Here is a 15,429-nt window from a genome sequence, read left to right as displayed (position 1 = left end):
AATTGATTGGCTTTGAACTAACTTTAGGATACGGCGCTTGTATTTGGGTCAAATTAAGCTTTGAGGAAATTTTATTAAATGGTATTGCTAAAGACTGTTGAATAGTTTGCGTGTTGTGCTGTCATTTTGCTTGTTGATGGACAATTTGTATGGCTTCATATACGTAGCTCGTAGCTAATTTAGGAGTTATATATTATATAGCTAGTACATAAGCTTTTTCCCGCGGCTTTGCTCGCGTTAGAAAGAGATAAAAAGTAGCCTATGTCACTCTCCATCCCTTCAACTATCTCCACTTAAAAAATCACGTCAATTCGTCGCTCCGTTTTACCGTGAAAGACGGACAAACAAACAGACACACACACTTCCCCATTTATAATATTAGTATGGATGTATTATCTATAGTATATTCACATAGTTGAAGCCGTTGAAGGTCTACATCATCTACATGGTTACGGACAATTCTGAGACCTTTGTTGCAAATAAAATACATAGCATGTATGTAAACGTTTTGTCGATTATTACAAGGAATGTTTCTTTTATTTAAATACGACGTATTAAACTCTGTAGGAGTTAATTAATTTCCTACTTCTTTAAATGACACCTAAATAAACTTTCACTCTTCGTAGTGTGGGCGATATATCCGAAAGTCGAAGTTGACGAAATTATCTGTTTGTTTTTGTTGACATGTCTTTGAGTAAAATGTATTGACAAATGACTGTAGGTCGGCCGGTGTAAGACTGACATATTAAGTAGTTTATTTAACCTGAGACGTGAGAAAACGATGTCCTATCACCCCTTTTTAACCGCCGCCCCAAATCTCAAGGAACTTCTCAATTCGTCTGTTTTTTTATGTTTGTTCCACGATATCTCCGTCGCTACTGGACCGATTTAGAATTTTTTTTTATTTAATGTATAATGAACCTATTTCTGATGATGCGATTCTGGAGAAATCGAGGGAGCTCCTCAAATCTGAAAGGCATACATATGGTGATTTTTGTGTTTTTTTGGCGTTGGTTTTAGGGACACATGTATATGGGTTTACATTATGGCTACAGATTAGCCGAGGCGAGGATTTGGCGTAAGATATGATACTTAGAGCCAATTCGCCAAGAAGGTGCCTTAAGAGGATACGGTAGCGAAAATGATAAAATGGAAAGCCCCTTTCAACTTGGGAATTTTAGTTAAATATACACGTGTTATTAACTAGATTTATCGAAAAAAAATGTCCATTAAGAACAACTCAGTCAAAATGTCAATGTCACGGAAAAGAAGCACAAAATAAATTATTCAATTTTAATTTCAAATTTGGCTACTTCACGAATGTTTCCGTTATAATATAGCTCAATTCCTAAATATATAAATAAAGGAGAGACAAAAAGAGCGAATATAAACGCTGCAGAAGTCTGACCGCTATTTTCGGAGCCCTACACGGATGTACCGGATGTGACAGTCGCTGTCAATCAACGAAATCAATATTTTTATTTTGAAAATCTTTGTTATTTTATCGTCGACAGTGCCTTTTATCAGAAAAATCAAGTGAACTGTTGAAGATGGTTATATTATTTGTGAAAGAAACCACGGTTTCCTTTCAGCACATATTTTTGTATGATCGTGATCAGTGAAAATTTCAGTGTTTTTGTAATATTATGTTGTTTATGTTTATTGCTTGTAATTGGTCTAAATAATGTATTAGGTAAGTTTTCTATGTCGGATACAGCTAACATAACTGATGCCGCCCCTACTATCTCACCTGCGGAGCCTTTTACACAGTGCCCACATTGCCCAGGCAAGGTTTTCAAAGGCCAGCATGGACTAAATGTTCACACCGGCAAGATCCATAGCAACCGGGCAGCCTCGTGCACGCCATCCAACTCTCTTCCAGCGCCTAGTACCAGTACCACGTCTCAAATTCATCAACCACCCTTTTCGGAGACCCTTGGCAAGCTAAAACATTCCATTCCCATCATAAAACGCATTCCGCGGGGCGCGCGTACCCTTGTAGCTCAAAAGCTCGCCGCAGACGTTAAAGCTGCTGTCAGTCAAAATTCTACGGAATCTTGGGAGCACCTTCTAACATTTCCGTTTAGAGTCTTATATGTAAAGGCGGATGTGCAAAGGGGGATCTCATTGACATCGAAACTAAAACAAAATTGTACCCTTCCCCATGATGTTTCAGATTTATCTCGACCCGCTTTCAAACAAACTCAGTCATTCCGTCATCACGTTGAAACGAAAATTGGAGAAGGCAACATAAAAGGTGCTGCACGCCTCCTATTTTCTAATGACGCCATCGCCCCCGACACACCAGACACTTTCGCAGCCCTACTTAGTAAACACCCGACCCCCGATATCAATGCGGACCTACCTGTTCCTCCCGACCCCTCCGATCCTTGCCTCCAAGTAACGCCCGAGGAGATCCAGGTAGCAGTTTGTTCATTCCCCAATGGCTCAGCAGGTGGTCTTGACGGTCTGTCACCCCAACACCTTAAGGACCTACTTAGTCACTGTTGTGGCGAAGCCGGTGAGACCCTTTTAAAAGAACGCCGCGTCTTGCGTGAGCGACGAACCCGCGACGGCGACGCGATGCGATGCGATGCGACGAAATCAAACCTTCTATCTCTATGGACTTGTCTTAGGTGGGCGACGGAACGCGACGGCGATGCGACGCGACGAACTAGCGATGAACATGCGAATGTTAAGCGACGCGATGCGACGCGATGCGATCAAACCGCTGTGTTCATATGGGAGCGTCTTGCGTAAGCGACGGCCCGCGACGGCCCGCGACGGCGATGCGACGCGATGCGATGGCGATGGGCGCGCGATCAAGCTATTTGATTTTTAGAAGCAAATTCAATACGTAGAGAGGTCGGGCTAGAGAAATAACGATTGATTACTAGTCTCACATTTCATTCTTTATATTTTCTTATAATAAAAATTCAAAATATTCAAATTAACATAAGTTGACCAAAGGAGTAATGTGCCTAAAAAGTAAGGAAATTACAACTTTTGTAACTTGTATTGACAGCCTTTGATTATGTGCACGGTGATACGAGATTGTCTGCGTAAAATATTAAAATTTAAGTGTGAACTAAAAATTTGAAACACTAGTGCGATGACCTTACGATATTGGATGCTGATAAGCAACAATGTGTCAACCCACACGCCAACCATTTTGAGAAAATGGCGTCTAAAGATTTTTTCTCATTTTTTTGTGTTTCTCTTAAAAAAAATGTTTTTATATAGATTGTTGTGTTTTTCAGCTATAATACGTTCAGTAGTAGTGATTATTGTAGCTTAATTTCAAAACAAACTTCAATTTGACGAAATAATGCCCTTTTCTTTTATTGCGAATTGTTCGACGACGTCAAACTTTTTCAAGACTGTGTTATGATACTTAACCCACTTTTGCTAATTGTTTAAAAATATCTATGAGTCTTAAATAAACATGTTAAAGCACATAAATTGTTGTTGTAAAATACTCTACCTATGCATATTTTTAACTTTATAAGTGTTAAGTAACATATCAGTCATGGTCACTTATGTTATTAGGTATGTAGGAATCAATACATTATTTATTAATCAAACCTTTTAATGATTTTTCTACTCCCGAACTGTTATTCGTCATTTACAGGATTGTGCGTATCGAAAAAACTGAAAATGCATTGTTTGGTTCTGTAATCATGGCAACGCATTGCATTAACGATACTGCGTGCGTGCGCGGGAAGGCTTTGGGCAGCTGAGCTGACAGTGCAAACCTTTGCAATACAGGAAACAGTGTGAATTTCGCGAGAATTATTAAAAAAAAAACTATTAAAAACTAAGTGCATGGTCGTTGTAAAAGTATTGTATGCAATGGTGTTTAACTGACTCCAAAATACTCGTGGAAAATACGCCACTCATATTTCTTGACCTCCTTTAAACGCCTGTTGAATAAAATACTATAAATTAACTATTAGAGTAATGATCATTTCTAGACACATATTTAAATTATCTGTGTTTTTTCAACAAAAAATCGTTACAAAAACCAAATAATCATCTTTAAAAAAAATAAACTACTTATCTAAAATATACAACAAAATATTTTTTACGCTAATAAATAGACTAAGTCATTTAAATTATGAATAACTCATGACTTGTACAAGAACAAAACATAAAATATCTTTAACAAAATAATAAACTACCATTCAGTAAGTATTCAAAAATCAAACAATATTTTTATGCATACATTAACACGTCTTAATGTAATTAGTAATTATAAAAAAATAGTAGCTTATATTAGATTTTTATATAAACACGTACTTGTAAAAAATGTTTGCAAATTATAATAACGAATATGTATATTCATGACTTAAAATGTTCAATTTCGTACTGAATTTACCATTCATGTGCAAAAATATACTAATGGACTAAGTCATAACTTATTCAAACATAAATTAAAATGAACAGTTATATTTTACAATATAGTGTCATGGTACTTACACCAAAAACGAACAATTTATGACCCGAATATAATTTAACAATAATGACTTATGTTTTATAACACGGGTCGTAGCATAAAACAACGAATAAAATATCATTTTGCAATAATCATTCAAGTCTCATAGTGGGTAACTATGTCATTTTTTGCGTTTTGCAAGAATGAGTCAAGTGTAAAAAAATCGTTGAGTCAACCCTCATAACACATTATTGTAATTTAAATATGTCTTCTGCCAATTACTATAATAAGTTAAGGTTCTTGACACATTCATGCAAAACAGGCAACACACGATAAAGGATTTGTGTTAACCTATTTTTTTACTTTTGGGATAGTGAAAATTTTCAAAATGAAAAGGTCATTTTTGCAAATAGAAGTTTAAAAATCCAGCTATAACATGGCATTAAAATCTCATTTTTTTAGTTTTTGTGGGTTGACACATTATTGCTTATCACCATCCATATGTACTAGCACTTGACTTTGGTGAATAGGATCACAAAATTAACTAGTTATTACAACGGGCTCGTAGCCTAGCGGTTTCGACGTCTGGACGCCGCGCCAGCGGTGTGAGTTCGAACCTCGGCTGAGGCGTGCTTTTGCAGTTTTATTTTTGTTTCTTTTATTTTCTATTAATTGATTGTTTACTTTTTTCTTTCTGTAAGAATCTTCATTCTTATTTTTATTTTATTTTTAATAACTCCGGCTTTTATACTAACAAGGAAAGGTACCCATACAAAAAAAAATATAATTAGACTACTCTTTAAGGGGCGTTCATTGTAATTCCTGCGATTCCTGCATTTATTGAGATATAATCCTAAACCAGAACTTCTTGTTGCCATATTAAAAAAAAATACATATAAGACATACCTTTGTGTCGATAGATATTTTTCAGTACAGATGGTGTTTTTTTACGCACTAGTGCGAGAAGTGGTTCATTATATGCCAGGTCGAAACTTTGGAGGCTCATCTGTACTGAAAAACGTCGTACGATACACGTGCGAAAAGGAAATTCGTAACTCGTGTCGATTTAAAACACTCCCTTCGGTCGTGTTTTAATTTATCGCCACTCGTTTCGAACTTCCTTTTTACGCACTTGTATCGTAATGTACTATTTTAAAGCACATAAAATTCGAATAAAATACACTGCTGACACGGGCCCGCTCACTGCTCAGTTCAGTCTGCGCTGCGCCCAGCGCTCATAGACAGTGGACCTACGTTCGATAGTCCGGCGCACCGTGCTCTCGTAAGCGTAAGCAGCTAGATAGTTCTGAGAAGTGCTGTATAGGTACTGCGACTAAACAAATCTTGATCCTGTTGGTGGCAAACAGGCATACGGTCCGCCTGATTTTTACACATGCAATTTTATCCAAGAAATTTTACTTGAAATCTGATGAGAGTTTATTATTATATTTCGGGACCAGGGGACCGATTTTTGAGTCTCACGCGTTCGAATTCAGAAAATTGTCACTGAAAATACTAAGCAATTCACTGTTTTCAACCGGTATTTTAGTGACAAATCCCATATGTGAGATTCAAAAACCGGCCCCCAGGATGAGGTTCTGGTTTTCATGGTGGAGTCAGGATATGGTCAACAAAACTGCTATTTTACTCATAATAACTCCACTATGTTTGGGCTTATTACATTTGGGCTTTCCATATCGATAAGGTTTGATTTCGCATGCATCGCATCGGTCGTGCATGTGGCAAATGTCGGAAGGATTTCAAAGGCAAAAATCAAAGATGGCGGCTTCAGTGTATGGGATATCGGTCCTACATCCGATATCGGATCGGATAATGTGAAAACGCACTAACGGTTAATGCTTAGGCCGTTTTCACATTATCCCATCCGATATCGGGTGTCAGATCGACATCCTACATCCGATAAACGCTTCCGATAGTGTCGGATGTAGGTCCGATAAAAAGCATTGTTCCAAATCCTCCATCCAAGTATGATTTTGTATCAAAAAGTATTTAAAAAATGTTTTATATTTAATAATTATAAGCACTATATTCCAAATATTATCTTGTAAAATTAAAACAACGGCATAAAAAATACTCAAGAGTGTCAGGCAAAATAAATAATTTTACATTCAATTATATCTACTAAAAGATGATAAAACTAGTATCCGCAATTCGGACCGATGCATTACAAACTTTTTTTTTCAATGGAAATTGTTCAACTAATTTGAATTTCGATCATTGGCAGCTGTTTAATAGACGACATTTTTGCCACGCACACTACTACAAACGTATACCTACATTATTAACGCACACAAACAAATATTATAGGCCGACAGCTGAATATTCTACGAACACGCGAGCGGGAGCGAGGCTACCGCGATTTTGGTGACGCAATCATAGACTAAAAAGTTAACCGCGCAGATGTGCCATTTTCATTGTTCCTACTAATGTGTTTCACCTCTAATAGATTTGCGAAATATATTTATTTATTTCAATTTGGAAAATTATTAGGTAACTACTTACTACTTTATGAATTATGTTACTATAATATAAAAAAAAAGTTAATTTGTTTATTGATTGTTAATAGTTATTGAGTAAAATTGTATTTTTAGCACGCTCACTTTTTGCTGTTTTCTTTGGCCTGGTCATGAAAAAAGAGAACAATGGACACGCTTTGTCCAAAAAAACTGACCGACTATATATATATATATATATATATATATATATATATATATATATATATATATATATATATATATATATATATATATATATAGTCCTCCTTTCGGCCGTTGTTGATCAGGCTGAAATCCGCATCAATTGTTGATCTGCCTTTACGGGCCTGTTACTAAGGAAGTTTTGATTTTATCGTGCTAATATTGGTATACATTAATTCTCCTCCTTGCAACGCTGTGCCTAAGTGTGCCACAAAGCCTCTAACTCGTCATGCACTGGCACGGCGGTTGTTGATCTTGTAACCGCCTTTTTTTTTACACACAATAATACTTTGTTGATCAATATAAACATTTCTTGATCAACATTTACTGCGGAATCTAGTATTTTGAAAACGGCGCGGCGCAACGGCAACGTCGCAAAAATGAAACGGAAGTATATTAAAGTGCGATGGGGCTACGTACGCAAGTTTACTGCGTTTTCTGACTCGGTCTGTCATTAGTCTATTTTCGTGCAGTGGACATGTTTTGCAGTTGGATTTGGGTTGGTTAGAAAAATGGAAGACACAACAAGTAGGTAAGTAACTTTAATTTGAATTAAAGACATTAAAGTACTATACATATTTTATTGAATGTTACCTTTATTTTCGTAATTTACGAATACAACTAATAAGTAATAACAAACATGCGTTACCGCGCGTGTGTTGGTGTTCGACGCACATCAAACGAGCCAAATAAGTAACTATTAAGTAAACAAATACGCATTAATATTGTATTGTATACCTACTTAGATATACAAACGTATTTTTACAAGCTTTTATTTATTTTCCCCTGTCTCGTTATATGCCTGTCTGTAAGTAATCAAATCTTGCAATTTAAATTTGATACACTTTGAAATTTGACTGAACTTTGAAATTTTGTATGCATGTATAACTAGGATGACAATGCAATATTATTATGACAAAGAGCTGATCTGATGATGGAGCTGGAAGGTGACCATAGGAACTCTGTGATGAAACAACCAAACACCGTCGTGTTTGGGTTTTTTAGAATTGCCTCAATGATTATAAGTTAACCATGGGAAGGAAAGTACAGTCAGCCAAAAAGCTTGTGTCAAAAATGAAATTTCTGTTAAAAAGCTTACTTGTTGTATGAAATGTCTAATTTTTAACCCCCGACGCAAAAACAACGGTTTGTTATAAGTGTGACGTGTCTGACTGTCTGTCTGTCTGTCTGTTTGTCTGTCTGTCTGTCTGTCTGTGGCATCGTAGCTCCTAAACGGATGAACCGATTTAGATTTCGTTTTTTTTTGTTTGAAAGCTGAGTTAGTCGGGAGTATTCTCAGCCATGTTTCATGAAAATCGGTCCACTATGTCGCGGACGGGGGTTTTTCAAATTTTTAATTTTGTGGTTATAATCGCTGTTGCTTTATAATCCTCTTCACAATCGAGTCTAGGTTAAAGATAGGCTTAAATTTTTGCATCTTTATGTAATTGAATAAGATGAAAAAATGTAAACATTTATCTTTGATCAAAAATATGTAGGTACCATGTACACTGCCTATTCGCAATTTCCGACTTATTAAACAGACTAAAACCATTCACTTTTTCTAGGTGCCTGTTCAAACACCAGGATTATGTCACCAATATTAGACCCTGATTCACTATCTGAAACATCTTCGATAGTGCCAATTGCGAAGGAAATTAAAATAAGTACCTAATACAGATAATACTACGTGATTACGCAATGATTCGGGATCCTGAATCTGAAACTGATGTCGATATGCAGGTGGGTACTACCTATTTATGCTAACTAACCTCTTAAAAGTAGGCACAATGCTATGTTGTACAGTTAGTTTGTCACTTGAATAAGAATATTTTATTCGCATATGTAAATGTGGTAAACAAGTGGGTATAGATATTATGGTGCTACCATAGGTACCATCACATGACAAAAATTTACTTTCCAAGTTTTTACATATGTATTTTTGTTCGATCCATGTATATTATAACCAGACATCAATAAAATAATTATAATAGCATTTTCGGCGGCCGGCGGCATTAGCGGCCGTGTTGTGTTAACAGAATAAAATTGGTATATAGACAATTCCAAAAATGGTTAAATAAGGTAAATTTCAGTGGTGGTACGGCCTTACAAGCCCAAAAGCCTGGCTTGTCTTAGTTAAAATGATTATTAACTACATACGTAAGTAAGACTAACAATTTTAAAGTCAACAAAAATGCACGCGTTACTTATTAGACAACTGGCGATGGCGCTAAAAGTTTTGTATGGTGCCATTTGCCTACTTGGCTTGGACTAACAATTTTAAACCCGACTTAAATACGCGCGCTACTTGGTTCGGGTAAATAGATCACAGGCACTGTAAAGCCTGGCAGGCCTATGAAGTTAGGCATCATGGTCTGTGAAATGCGTAATGTTGGCGCGTGAGCGGCGGCGGTGCTGCGCTGCTTCTGTGATTGACTTCGTTTATGTTTTCAGTTACTTGTTGAGATTATATTATTGTCATTATTGAGTGATTAGATAAATAAGTAGAGCATGAAGGAGGTAGGGCATACTGAAGAAGGTAGGGCATAGCGAATGATATTCCGCTTTGTGTGGTAGGGCACAGCACAGCGCATATCGTCTCGCTCGAATCTAGAGCAGAGCTTAACTGGGGTAGTACCTCCGCCTTACAGAAGACCGCAGCCAAATAGCACTAGACCCTACTCATAGTGTTGTGTTCCTGTCGGTGAGTAAGGCTGCCAGAGCTCAACGAGGGTGCGGTGAGCTGATGACGGGAGGACTTACGGAACTAACTTGTTCCGTCTATTGTCCTTTGAGTCGTCGGCAACCCGAACCCTCCTTAGAACTTGTACACTCCTTTTTGCTGTGTACTTAACACAGCAAAAGGGAATGTACAAGTTTCTAATGGGGTGGCAACGCGTATGTGACACTGTTTGAGTTGCAGGCGTCCATAGGTTACGGTGACCGCTTTACATCAGGCGGGCCGTATGCTTGTTTGCCACCGACGTAGTATATAAAAAAAAGTGAAATAAATGTTACAATTGATGAAGTTCAGCGTGATGAGCTTAAAATGTGTGCACGTTTTTATTAACGGCGAAAGGGTACGTCAAAGTTGGTATTTTTACCAAAACCAACGCCTGACTTGACTTCCTGGATATTTCTTACAGTCTCAAAATCCAATGCATAAAACACATTCGTTGTACTTACAGTCTTCATCAGATATATCAGGCCCCGTAGCCGAATTGTATTTCTCCGACGCCAAACGAAAACGAAACGTAGTCCGGCTCTGTCTCGCCAATATGCAAGAGCGATAGGGATAGATATCTACTAGCGTTTCGTTTCGTGAGCGTTTCGTAAGCGTTTGTGCCATTAGCTACGCAACCAGAGATGCAAAGGCCCTCACAAGACTCTAAGGCAGCGTCCACACTCATGAGACGCATGTCTTGCGGCGCGGAACGGACATCTCCGCTACGCCGCCCGAATGTAATTCAAAAAACGTCTCCTCAGTACATTTTGTATAGGAAGGACGTAAGACGCGCCCCAGGCGGCGTGGCGGCGGCCTGGCGTGCGCCGCACCGCCGCAAGACTTGCGTCTCATGAGTGTGAATGGTCCCTAACGCCTTGGTAATAGAGGCGTGTTCAGATATTTTTGAGCGCCTTCACAGCTCTGATATATCTGATGGCGACTGTAGGTTATTCTCATACAATAAATTATATTGTTAGTGCTAGGCTTGTATTGTAGGTACATACATAATTACATATTGTACTTGTAGCATACCTACTGTGTACTCGCCAGTTCACACTCCACACACCGGTTGGTGCACATTACACATTATGAGGAGAAAAAATTAAGTAATTAAAATGAATAACAAAACGATTTTTAGGGTTCTATACCTACCAAAGGGTAAAACGGGAACCTATTTCTAACACTTCGCAGTCCGTCCGTCTGTCACTGCTGTTGTATCTCATGATCCATGATAATTAGTCAGTTGAAATGTTCACAGATGATGTACTTCTGTTGCTGCTAAAACAACAAGTACTAAACACATAATAAAATCAATATTTAAGGGGGTTCCATACAAAAAAAACATTAGTTTTTTTCGCTGTTTTTTTATAGATAATCGTATGGAACCCTTTGCGCGATTTCGACTCACACTTAGCGAATTTTTATTAGGGTTCCGTACCAAAAGGGTACGACCGTCTGTCACCAGGTGTAGGTATCTCATGAACCGTGATAGCTCGACAGTTGAAATTTTTACAGATGATGTACCTATTTCTGTTGCTGCTATAACAACAAGTACTGAAAACATAAGAAAATTTATAATTAAAGGGTCTTTCATACAACAAACATAATTTTATTGCCGTTTTTGTAGATAATGACACGCAACTCTTCGTGCGCGAGTCCGACTCGCACTTGGCCGGTTTTATATTTAATAGTGTGGCTCAGAAATACGAAGCTATATCTTTAGGCTAGCCTTTTTAGGCAACCCTAGGCACGCCACGTAAATATAAACATAATGTTCGATTTCGGTTCGATTCGGATTCGAACTGAGGAGCTTCAGCTTCATAGGCAGCGTCACTACACACTAAGCTAACCGGTCGTCTAAACCCAATTGTTCTTTACTCGTTCATATACCGGACGCTCTCTCTGTCGGTTCCAGCGGGAGAACAACAATTTTAATGTACGAGTAGTTTCTTTTTTTCGAGAGCAAGTTAAATATAATCTCTAATATAGAGATTTCAGGATTATCAATATTTCTAAATTTAGGCGAAGTTTCTGACAATGAAGTAGTCTCCATATCAGATTTAAATTCAATCGACCCTATGCGCCTTGACCAGGTAAAAAATATTTTATTATTAGGTATTACCTATCCTAGACATAACATGGCATAGCAATAAAAAGTCTAGTAATTTAAAAGTGTATTAATACCTACATAGTAATAAATGGTAATTTTTATTTTCAGGGGACAGAGGATTATCCGGAATTATTAAACAAAGAGAAGAAACCAAGAAAAAAGCGAAGAAGGGCATGTCGCACCTTAACTTCAACCCAAAAACTCGATTCCAAAACTGATACACAGGATTTTTCTCCCAGTGATGGCTCAGATTTTGACCCGGATTCAGCCAGTCGATTTAGTGATGACTCAATGCATTTTATTATTACTTAGCAATATGCATTTGTAAGAGAACAACTCCTCGAACTGCTGCATGACACTTGCAGTCGAGGGTACCTTGCAAATGCATACTGTTGAGTGACACCGTCTGCCGTTCCCGCCTGCCGCTGCCATCGCTGTCTTATGTGTTTAAACGTGTTATGCTTAAGTCCATGTAATTACCACTATCCACCGCCCTACTCGGCTGTCAATGTTGGTATAATAAGACCTCAGATTACGACAAAGTTTTTTCTTGCATGTCACTCGGAATGCGTTAGCAGTGGACTGTAGCAAAACACTTAAACATCTACAATGGTAACGTTATGGCGGGTAAAAACACTATTTTTACAGTTTTGTTACATTTTTCTGTGAAAAGGGTGTCTTATTCATCTACATAGTGAAATAATAAAAAAGCACTTTTAAAATTGTGTCGCTAACTTCAAACTCGGGTAAATCCATTCTGCTTTAAGGTTGATTATGTATAATAGTTATTTGTTTTACAAGGGGCAATGTAGTTGTTTAACCGCACGTGCCAATATTGATACCTGAGCAAGCGAAAGATTCCAATATTGAACCGCGAGCGTAGCGAGTGGCTCAAAAAGTGGAATCTTGAGCGTTACGAGGGTATCAAGGCACGAAGGTTAAACAAACTTTGCCACCGAGTGAAACACAAAATTTTTCACTACACCAAGACTATGAAAATGTGCACTGTAAAACATCAAAATAAATAAAAAATATCAATTTATTTACCGTTTATGATTCAAATTCATCATTTATACGTGAATTCTAACACCCAGCTTTAGACATCAAGTTAAAATTTGTATGAAATTACTTTGCACTCTTGTGGATAAAATGCAATTTTGCTATCTGTTTTCGAATAGCAAAGAAAGCCTTTATCAGTTGGTGTGGTGAAAAAATATTTATATAGGTACCTAATCTGAAAAAGAATCAACCTTATAGCAGAATGGATTTACCAAAGTTTGAAGTTAAGCGACACAATTTTCATCCATTCCCTACTAGTAATAAATAAATACATCTCTGAATATTGGGTTAAAATTGTTTCGGTTGAATTGAAATTCTAATAAATTAATAAACAATGAGTAACAAAATTTGTTTTATTAACCAAGGGCCCATTTCTCGAAGCTACAAGTTGCACACAAAGTTACAAACGGTTGTCAATGTCTAATATGACAAGTTGGAAAGAGATCCGACTTCCGCTTGTAACGTGTAACTTTCTGTTTTGAGAAATGGGCCAAAGTCGTCTTCATGTCTAGGTATCTTAACTGTAGACTAAGGGCCAGCCACTGATTAATGTTAAATATGGCGGGGTAGCTCTCACTCCTAAGAGAACAGTTAAAACCATCTATACGATGAATTTAACCACAAAATAAAGTTTTAATAAAACATAAAATTATCTTACAATAAAACTAAACTATTAAATCTAAATTACAATTACAGACGGTTTGGTGCAACGTACCCTTAGGGTGAGTAGCACCAAACTGTGAAAACTTCTCATACACGAATGAAAAGTTTTGACAGTTATATACGGGACGACAGCTGCCGCGCCATATTTGACATTGATCAGTGTGTTAAAGTGTGTTGGTACAACTCGCCCTTATTGACCCATCGTCCGTCATTCCACCGCCGATTTCGTTGCTCGTTGTTGGGCTATCCGTCGTTATAGCAGGCTTGTTGCTCGGCGAAGAGATCGGCCTTTTGCTGGGCTAGCTTGGAATGAGAATGCGCATAGTCGGTCGCTCAGTTTCCTGGGTGGGCTCGTTGAACAATTCAATGATTTTAGGGTTTCGTTCCTAACCTTATAGTTTTGTCATGTCCGTCCGTCTGTCCGTGTTTCATAGCCACTTTACTCAGTAACCATAAAGCCTACGTTGATGAATTTTTACACGAAGGTGTGTTTTGAGTGCCGCTACTAGGATTTGTATATAAATAATGAAAAAAAATTAGGGGAGAGGGGGCACTTCATACATGTAACTAAGTATTTATTTTTTTTGGCAAATATCCTAGTGTGGTAGGTACATTATTAAATAATCGCTCTTTTTTATGCCAAAACTCAAATTACGATGACAATAATTTAGTTTATTTTTTAGTAATGATCACTCATTCAACCTATAAAGGTTCAATAACCTCGCCGAGAAATATTAATCCTGTCAACAAATGTTGATCAGATGGGTTGTGACATCAGGTAATGGTTGATCCGTTGGCAATAGTTAATATTAACAGTTTTTGTTGATCTGATGTATGACTGACTCTGCATACAGATGATGCTCGATCAGATCTGATATCTGATCAACAATAGGTTGTCCCTTCTGGTTAGGTTACGTTAAGTCCAAATAAATAATATTCACCTTTTTAACACGTATCACGTGTCTTTTTATTTTAAATAGTATTTTTTATAGTTTAAAATCCTAGCTAAAAAGTTTTACTGTAGGGCGATTCTCAGGGATGACGTTTGGTGCCTGATTTCGGTGCTGATTTTTATTTACTACTTTATTGATATGTCAGTTAATTTAATAAAATCTAGCCTAAATTTAAAAAATATTGGTGGTGGAGGCCTGCATTAGAACCTTATGGTTTGTAAGAAATCTGACATTTTTATTTCACCGAAATTATGTATGGGCACTGTAATCAATTTGCTCCACTGAATTCAATTTTTTAAACATTATTCCACATTTCAACTTAATATATAACGTATTATTCAATTTATATTTTGTCATTTTAATTCGATGAAGGGTCATGTAAAAAGGCTCATAATCGCGCAATTTTACTAAATTTAACATGGTAATATGCTAGTCATTATTGAGTAGAGAATTTTGTACCCATAGTATGGCTTAATTTGCTTAGAAACCTAGTTATATGTTTTAACAAAGTATATCGTAGTATTTAAGTATGAAATGTTACAAAATAATGAACATTTAATCAGTTTACAACGTGGCAATTGAAGTCGGTGGTCACTTTTTTTGATATCGATGGTCAAAAAATCCACCAAAACCACGGAAATCAACTCCACTGATATCAAATTTTATAACTTTTTTGGAGATAACTGCAATAGCTTGCACGATACAGAGATGTCATAATGACGTAATTACATACTTTCAAGAATTTATTAGTACCGTACATAACGACA

General features: G+C 37.1%; 1 long non-coding RNA gene across 1 annotated transcript; it reads left to right on the top strand.

The window, feature by feature from the left end:
• Nucleotides 1-7,245: 7,245 nt before the first annotated feature.
• LOC125231162 lies at nucleotides 7,246-12,779 on the top strand. The gene is made up of 3 exons (XR_007177597.1): nucleotides 7,246-7,684; nucleotides 8,721-8,895; nucleotides 12,096-12,779. It is a non-coding gene; the product is annotated as an uncharacterized LOC125231162 (long non-coding RNA).
• Nucleotides 12,780-15,429: the final 2,650 nt, after the last annotated feature.

Source organism: Leguminivora glycinivorella, chromosome 11, assembly GCF_023078275.1.
Source record: "Leguminivora glycinivorella isolate SPB_JAAS2020 chromosome 11, LegGlyc_1.1, whole genome shotgun sequence".
NCBI lineage: Eukaryota > Metazoa > Arthropoda > Insecta > Lepidoptera > Tortricidae > Leguminivora > Leguminivora glycinivorella.
Note: the sequence above shows the minus strand (reverse complement) of the source record. Positions and strands in the feature narration are given on the sequence as shown.